Raw genomic sequence first — 8975 nt, 5'->3', positions numbered from 1 at the left:
TATGTTATCCATAAGTTGACATATCGGTCGCTGTAGGCGAATGTTTCTTGGTGCAAAACCGCGCACATTATCTGCCTCCATGGATAATGAACAAATGTGCTTTCACGAAACAAGAAATCGCGAAAAAACAACAAAATATAGGATTTTCTACCGCTTCTTAGAAATATACGACAATTCATCGACAGCAGATGCGTCCCTGGCGGCGTATGTTTCACAATTGAAGTTTAGTTTTGTTCGAATTGCATGATGTCCACAGAATCGCAGCACTATTTGGCTCTAAGGAAAAATGGGAATAATTTACGTTGATTTTTTTTTCACCAGCAGTTGCTGCCAGCTCGAGATGATCAGGAATGAGAGAGATATATAGAGATGCTCTTTAATGAAAGCTCGCGATATAGGTTTCTGTGATTAATGTTAATGATGGCGTTGATGATAACGATGGCGTAATAAATAACGTTCATAAAACACACCAGACTCGCGCATTGTACGCAAGCCACGTACACTCCAGATGCTGATCGTATTATTTGGTCGAATGACCGAAGCCCCACAGGACAGTTAAAGCGCTTCTGAAGAAGGCTGGGTGACCACGGCTTATAGGGGCTTCTTTGTGATGTCTATAGCTGACTCGATCACGAAATAGACGTACAAGACTACACTACAAAATTTTTTCTTTGATGTTTATTTATTTATTTATTAATTAATTAATTAATTAATTTATTTATTCTTTTGTTAAGGTGACAAATCTTTGTTTACCACCTTTGCAAACATTTTCATTCACCAACGGTGGCGAACGGCTCATCTGGGAACCTGGTTCGTTGGCACGTTCTTAGACCGTCCGGACTTCGCAGTCCACCTCTCCTCATATATATATATATATATATATATATATATATATATATATATATATATATATATATATATATATATAAACACGGCGCATCCCCGCAAATGGCCCGTTTCTCTAAAATGTTGCACGGCGCTCCAACAAGACAAAAAAACAAATCTTAATCTCTGGGGTATGCGCAACTCTGGCTTGCACCATTCTCTCCACCGAGGCGTTGTACAGGGTGAACTTACGCACGCGTACATAGAAGGCCCGCACATCCTTCGTGGGAGTTCCAGCGGCCGGCAAATGAATGCCGAGGCACTCTTCTCTTCTTTCCCGGACGGTCTGCAGGATAGAGACGTACGTTGCCTCGGCGGGCGCGCACACACGCACGGGCACGTACATGTACAAGAGCGCTACGACTGCTTCGTGTGTCTCCGTGCGTGCGTGCGTGTGTGCGCGCGCGCGTGTACACGAAGGAAGTGGAGGACAAGATCTACTGGACGGCCAAACAAGTCCGCCATGCAGGTCCTCACGCAAACGCGCAGTTTGGAACAGCCTGTGCCGTCGCTCCCATGCATGCACGCAGGTAGGCATGGCAGGCGTTGGGAGCTCGTAGCTTGTCGTCTGCTCGGGCCATCCACGGATGGCCGCCGGTCGCAGACGGACGCTTTCGTTCGCCGATGCATGGAAGGCGGGCACTCGCAGCAAAACACGCTACACTATATAGACGGCGGCAACGTGATTAGCGTTCTAGCTCCTCGCCGCTCATCTTCATTACGCCCCCTTGCGCGTATACGCGCAAACGAACGCACGCACTGTTCTTTCCAAGTGCGCGGCCATCATTTGTAACCGTCTCTCCGTCTTCCTCGCAGACGCGGTCATTTGTCGGTTGTTTAGCCCATGACGAGCCGTGCGCGTCGTCTGGGCCGATTCCTACTCCAAGGGGCACGCCAGCGGTCACGATCTAGGGGAGTTTCTGTGTTTCGTATGTATATCTATGGTTTTCTTGTTCTTTCTCTTTTTTTGTGATCGCATTTAGTGACAGATCATAATTAGCCCCCACCGCTTCTTGTATGCGGCGCCGTAGTGTATATAGGCTTTTCCATCATCGCAATTTGCAAGGCGTGACTGCGTGGCTGTGAGAAAAGAAAAAAGTGCTGCGGGCAGGTGGCGACGACGTCCTGTATATAGTCATTGCCTCGATCCCGTCGTTTGGAGAGGATACCCGTGAAACGGTCTTCGAAGCCATTTGGTACCAACTGGCTTATACACGAGTCGCGATGCCGTGTCGTTCGTTGTGCGCCCGTGAAGACGAACTGGCGCTTGCCGATAGCAGCGTGCGAATCGGAACCCATGCGAAAGGGACACTGCGAAGGCTCAAAATCCGTAAATTCACGAGCTAAGCGATTTGGAAATCTCGAAATATGTCCTGAAGGATTATCTTAAATGTCGATTTTTAATTTTGTTTAAGTGATTTAATTGCGTATTTTAATTCCTCGTGCAAATAATGCACGCATTCTCCGAGCACAATACAGATCCAGGATTAGAATATTCCGATCTGCCACAGACGATCTTTAAAGATCCTGTTCATTCTAAATACATACGCACGCACACGCGCACGGAGAGAGAGAGAGCGAGAGATCCATATATAGTGTAACATCTGACGTGTTCCAAAAGTTTCTGTGTTGCAACTCTAAGTTACAGAATTTGAGTATCATGCGCTGTTCAACTAGCAGGTGCGGGCGCTCTTGAGATAACCATCGGCCGATTGTGTATGAACAGGCGTTTTATCGTGATTTATTGTTTGATTCTGCAAAACATAGATGCACTCATTGGCAGTACCTTGAGGGTTACGAGAGAGAAAGAGTAAGAAATTACAGGCACATGGGTTAGCCAAATCAGCTTATAGGTAACTGTGCACTCATTCGTTGTTTTTTTTTCCTTAAATGTCCCTGCCAAATACAGTCAGTGCTCCAGCCCTTGTCAAGCTGCTGGTAAAGCGACCTCTTGATACAGTCCCGGCTTTTCGTATGTTATTTGTAAGGACTGAATGAGGAATAAAGATTGTCGTGATTGTCAAAGCAATCGAGGAGTGGAGGAAGCGTATGTAAATGTCTTAGCAAATTTCTATGAAGACTCCACAGCTACCTTAGTTTTCCGCAAGAAAAGCGGCAAAATACCGATCAACAAAGGGGTCAGGCAAGGAGACACAACCTCTCCAATGCTACTGACGGCGTACTTAGAGAGAAAGAGAGCCAAAAGGGGAGGAAAGACAGGGAGGTTAGCCAGTGTGTGTATCGGCTGGCTACACTGTGCTGCATGCCTGAAAGTATTCGAGCTGTTATACCGGGAAGTATTAGGAGTGAGGATTAACGACGGATATCTAAACAATGAAAGGCTTGTAGATGACACTGTTCTGTTCAGTGACGATGGGGATGATTTACAACAAATAATGGAAGACCTTAGCCGAGAAAGTGTAAGAGTAGGTTTGAAGAATAATTGGCAGTAGCCAAAAGTAATAATATTGAGTACCCTGGCAAGTAGCGGAGACTTCATGATTGACAGTTGGCCTCTACAATCGGTACGAGACTACCTTTGCCTAGGTCAATTACTCACAGGGAACCCTGATCATGAGAAGGAAATTTACAGAACAATAAAATGGGCTGGAGCACATGCGGCAGACATTACAATATAATAACCGGAAGCTTATACTTCAAAAAAAAAAAAAGTGTACCATCATTGCATTCCACCCGTACTAACAAACGGGACAGGAACTTGTAGGTTAAAAAAGAAGCTTAAGAATAAATTAAGGACCGCCCAACGAGTGCTGGAACGAAAAATGCTAGGCGTAAAATTAAGTGGCAGGAAGACAGCGGCGTGGGTTAAACGACAAACGTGGGCAGCCCATATTCTAGTTTACGTTAACTGGAAAAAATGGCGCTGAGGAGTTTACGTAATGCGCAGGGCAGAGAACTATAGTGGTCTATCAGCTTTAGAGACTGAGCGTCAAAAGAAAATAAGCGCATGCAGCCGAGGACGCCAGACAATTAGGTGGTGTGATGAAATGAGGAAACTTGGAGGCATAACTTGGAATCAGCTATAGGGCAAGGCAGAGGTAAATAGAGGACGCAGGGAGAGGCCTTCGTTTTGCAGTCAACGCAAAAAGAATTATGATGATCATGATGAACTCTGCATTGGGGCTGAAAAGATAAGAAATAAGATATGAAGAGAATTCGTCCGCACAAAGACAAGGAAGGTAACTGACAACGACTACAGTGTGTTCACTTAGTTCTAATGCCCCTAAAACAATCCGGCAGAACCCATCCGGAGATGCGTTCTGCCGGATTGGTCGACGTCGACATTCAATAACGTCGGTGTTCATCTCTCGATGAATGTCGACATTAATGAGGTTAGGATTGAATCATTGTAGCGACACACCATATTACCATCGCCGAGACACGTCATGTATGAGGTGCATGTAAGCAGTCGGGCTCCTCTATCTCGATTCGACGATAATGACGATTTATTGGCATCCGCTTTCAAACGGGCCGGTGGCAAATGGCCACCTAGCCTGCTTGAGGTAATCAAGTATGCTATACATACTTTTCATTCTAGCAAGTTTTGCGCACGTCTGCTTAATCGTTTTTCTCATCCTCAACATTTCTACATCTCTTCCCTGCTTTATTTTTTTTTTTTTTACCAATTCTCTAAACGTCTTTTGCTTATCTCGACTGCTGACCGGTTGATGCTTCCGTCCACTTTAAGCTCCAGGCGCTTCTAGAAGGTGCATGTTACCTACGGGTGATTACCTTCGCATTCGCACTGGACACGCTGCGCCGTCTGGCGGTGCCGCCGCCAAGTCCGCGCATTCTGCCCAGCATCAGAAATCTTACAAGACTGCATTTGTCATTGGGGAGCGGCATATACGCCGTGGTACATACAGGGCGTTTTTTAGACCATACAGATTTTTTTATAAAAAATTAATGAGCGCAGCGAACGTGGCGCTCTTGCAGACGAGTTCCAGGCGAGGCAGACATACTTTGCCGCTAATAGCGTGAGCATCGGAATATTAATTAACAAGTATTTTATCAATGAACTGGTTTATTAGTGCTTTGGGGGCAGTTGTCTAAATGGCAGATTTGGAGGCACTGACATTTTCATTCGCACACATCTTTTAAAGATCTTGAAAATCGCCCCTGATTCGAGATGTTCATCAATTTCCAAAAGCTCAATCGCAAGAATATTGAGACTGAGCGCATCTGGCTTCGCGTCAGAGGACTCAAGTTGGCGGCAAAACAGATAGATAGATAGATAGATAGATAGATAGATAGATAGATAGATAGATAGATAGATAGATAGATAGATAGATAGATAGATAGATAGATAGATAGATAGATAGATAGATAGATAGATAGATAGATAGATAGATAGATAGATAGATAGATAGATAGATAGATAGATAGATAGATAGATAGATAGATAGATAGATAGATAGATAGATAGATAGATAGATAGATAGATAGATAGATAGATAGATAGATAGATAGATAGATAGATAGATAGATAGATAGATAGATAGATAGATAGATAGATAGATAGATAGATAGATAGATAGATAGATAGATAGATAGATAGATAGATAGATAGATAGATAGATAGATAGATAGATAGATAGATAGATAGATAGATAGATAGATCTAAGGCGGCCTACTCATTACGACGACAGAAGAGAAGGGAAATTCTGCGCTGGAATGAAGAGCGGCAACAGAGCCAGCTGTGGAAGAAGACGACGATGCGCGAGGCATTGCTGATGATGATCTTTTTTTTGTACACGCGGACACGATAGTGGGGAAACCAGTCCTTAACATCTTCGCTGCAGAAATTGGAAGGTAATAAGGCAGTGGTAACATTCGTTTCAATTTGGAAAAGAATGACGAATACTGGGGAAAAAGATTTATTGACGTGTGCAAACCTGATGTGAAATATGGTTAATGTGCTGTGATATAAGAGATTATGGCTGAACAGTTGGGGTGTGTATACAGGCGCGGTGTGTATACACGAGGCTGGGCTATCGGGAAGGGCCTTCCACAGACACGCGCAATTCGGGGGAAAATAAAATATATATGAAACGGCTGTCGCTTCATGAATGACCTTTTCGATAAAGCTTTAGATGTTATAGTCGCTATTGAGGATATTTAACAAACAAGAAAGAAGTTCATTGTTTCAATTCTACACGTATAGCACGAACCTTGTGTATACCTGTATACCGACTCCCAGCGCGAAAAGACACAATTTGGGACTTCCGTTTCGAGACGTGATCACCTCAGCGGTCAGGTCAAACTCTTTGTTTGAATCCCGGCGCACTGCAGGTTCTCCTGTTGCCGCGGCGCCCGTTCCGTTAGTTTTGAGTTTTCTTGTTTATGCGTTCAATAAGTTGTTTCTTTTGTTTCCCTCTTTCCCTCGTCGAAGCAACGTTTTACCTTGTGTTGGAACGATAACTACATACCGTAACTGCCAGAGAACTGAAGTCGTGATGTAAGGTAACGTCCAACTCGAATTCTCCGAGAACAGTGCGCGCAAAACGGCAAGATGAAAAAAAAAATAAGGAGGAGGAAACCCGGTTTGGAGTGGAGAACCGGAGCTCCAATTCAAACGAGCTGCAGGTCAAGCACGAGTCCCAGCGAGCCGCGTGCGTTATGCTTCGCATACACGCGCACCTAACCCGTCCGCGATCATCACGCATGCACACACGTGCACACACGCGAACGAGCGCCTCCTACAGAGCGAGGCGCGAGTACAGGCTGCCGCCGCACTGTAGCTATATGGCCGCGCCATTGTTCCGCAATGAGGAGATTAATTGCGCGAGCGTAGCGATTGTGGCGAGCGAGGCGGCAACCATGCGTGGTACAAGTGTCCGTGTACATATACACATATACGAACGCCTCTACAGTACACACGGCTGCGCACCTTTAAAATGCGCCGTACGCGCCTCTGTACATACATGCGCCTCAGTATATACGTTCACACACGAACATACGGGAGAGATCCACACAGACTTCTCGTGCATATACGGCCTCTCGCGTTATACATATATATATATATCTGCTGGACTGATAATGCGGCATTCAGACGTTGACTCGCCGCTCATTTCAAACACCCCCCTCCACGCATGCACTGCATGAGCTATGTTATCGCGCACAATGCTTTCAACGCTGCATGGATTACAAGAACACACACGCGGGCGTATAGATGGCAGACAGCTGAGGAACGCCTTATTCAGCTCCGCCGCGACGTACGCTCGTACATGGCTGCCGTGGGGGGGCCGAGTGAAAAATGGCCACTTGACCGGCTCTCTCCGCGAAGCGGCTGCAACGACGGCGGCCGGTTGCATATGCCCGTACCGCTCGCGCGCACACTCTGTATAGCGTACGCACCGCGTGTACGCACGTACGTACGTGTACGCGCGCTCGCAAGTGTGGCGCACGTACACGCGTAACGCACCGAGCGCGATGAGCTAGCTCTTCTCGTATTCCGTGATCTTATTATTCTCCTCCCCGCCGCTTAAAAAAAAAAACGCCCCGCTGTCGATGAGTGCTCGGGCACCCGCATGCTGAAGAAGCAAAATGAGCGAGAGAAGAATGGGGGGCGGGGACGGGGGGGGGGGGAGGCAACGCAAGCCTCTCTATTCCGCGCCCCGAAAACGCTCGGCTCTTCATGGGTGGGCAATTTATACCGCACTCACGCGGGCTTGTGGGGGGGAGCGTGAATTAACGATACGACATTGTTTAAACTTCGAGCGATGTCTTGTTTTTTTATTTTTCTTTCTGGCTTGTACTGTGGCCACATGAATATGTCGCCGGGGCTTCTTTCTATACGGTCGATATAGTTTTCCGTCGTTTTAAAATTACATCTTGCGCAAACGTTGAGACTGCTCCGATGACGTCTATAAGACAACAATCATGATTCCACACCCTTGCATGCGCCTTACAAATTGCGACGAGCAACGAGCTCTTCTGAGCGAGGCATACAAATCGGTCATTACACTGATAGCATCAGTGTAAAACTCTTATACCCATTATCGGATCCGTGCTGCGCAGAAGGTCCGCAAGGTGGAGGTAGTTTCTTATAGAGGGGAATGAGGCTTGACATACGTTGAAGCTTCTGACTTTGTAGCTATGAACAACCTTAGTTAACCTCACTAGGAAGTAGTTGAGGACGCTCATTATGCAATCAAGGGAATATCATTGGTTCCAGTACGGAAAGTATATATGACCCTCTCGCTTACACACACACACACACACACACACACACACACACACACACACACACACACACACACACACACACACACACACACACACACACACACACACACACACACACACACACACACACACACACACACACACACACACACACACACACACACACACACACACACACACACACACACACACACACACACACACACACACACACACACACACACACACACACACACACACACACACACACACACACACACACACACACACACACACACACACACACACACACACACACACACACACACACACACACACACACACACACACACACACACACACACACACACACACACACACACACACACACACACACACACACACACACACACACACACACACACACACACACACACACACACACACACACACACACACACACACACACACACACACACACACACACACACACACACACACACACACACACACACACACACACACACACACACACACACACACACACACACACACACACACACACACACACACACACACACACACACACACACACACACACACACACACACACACACACACACACACACACACACACACACACACACACACACACACACACACACACACACACACACACACACACACACACACACACACACACACACACACACACACACACACACACACACACACACACACACACACACACACACACACACACACACACACACACACACACACACACACACACACACACACACACACACACACACACACACACACACACACACACACACACACACACACACACACACACACACACACACACACACACACACACACACACACACACACACACA

This window comes from Dermacentor andersoni, chromosome 3 (genome assembly GCF_023375885.2).
Source record: "Dermacentor andersoni chromosome 3, qqDerAnde1_hic_scaffold, whole genome shotgun sequence".
Classification (NCBI taxonomy): Eukaryota; Metazoa; Arthropoda; class Arachnida; order Ixodida; family Ixodidae; genus Dermacentor; species Dermacentor andersoni.
Note: the sequence above shows the minus strand (reverse complement) of the source record.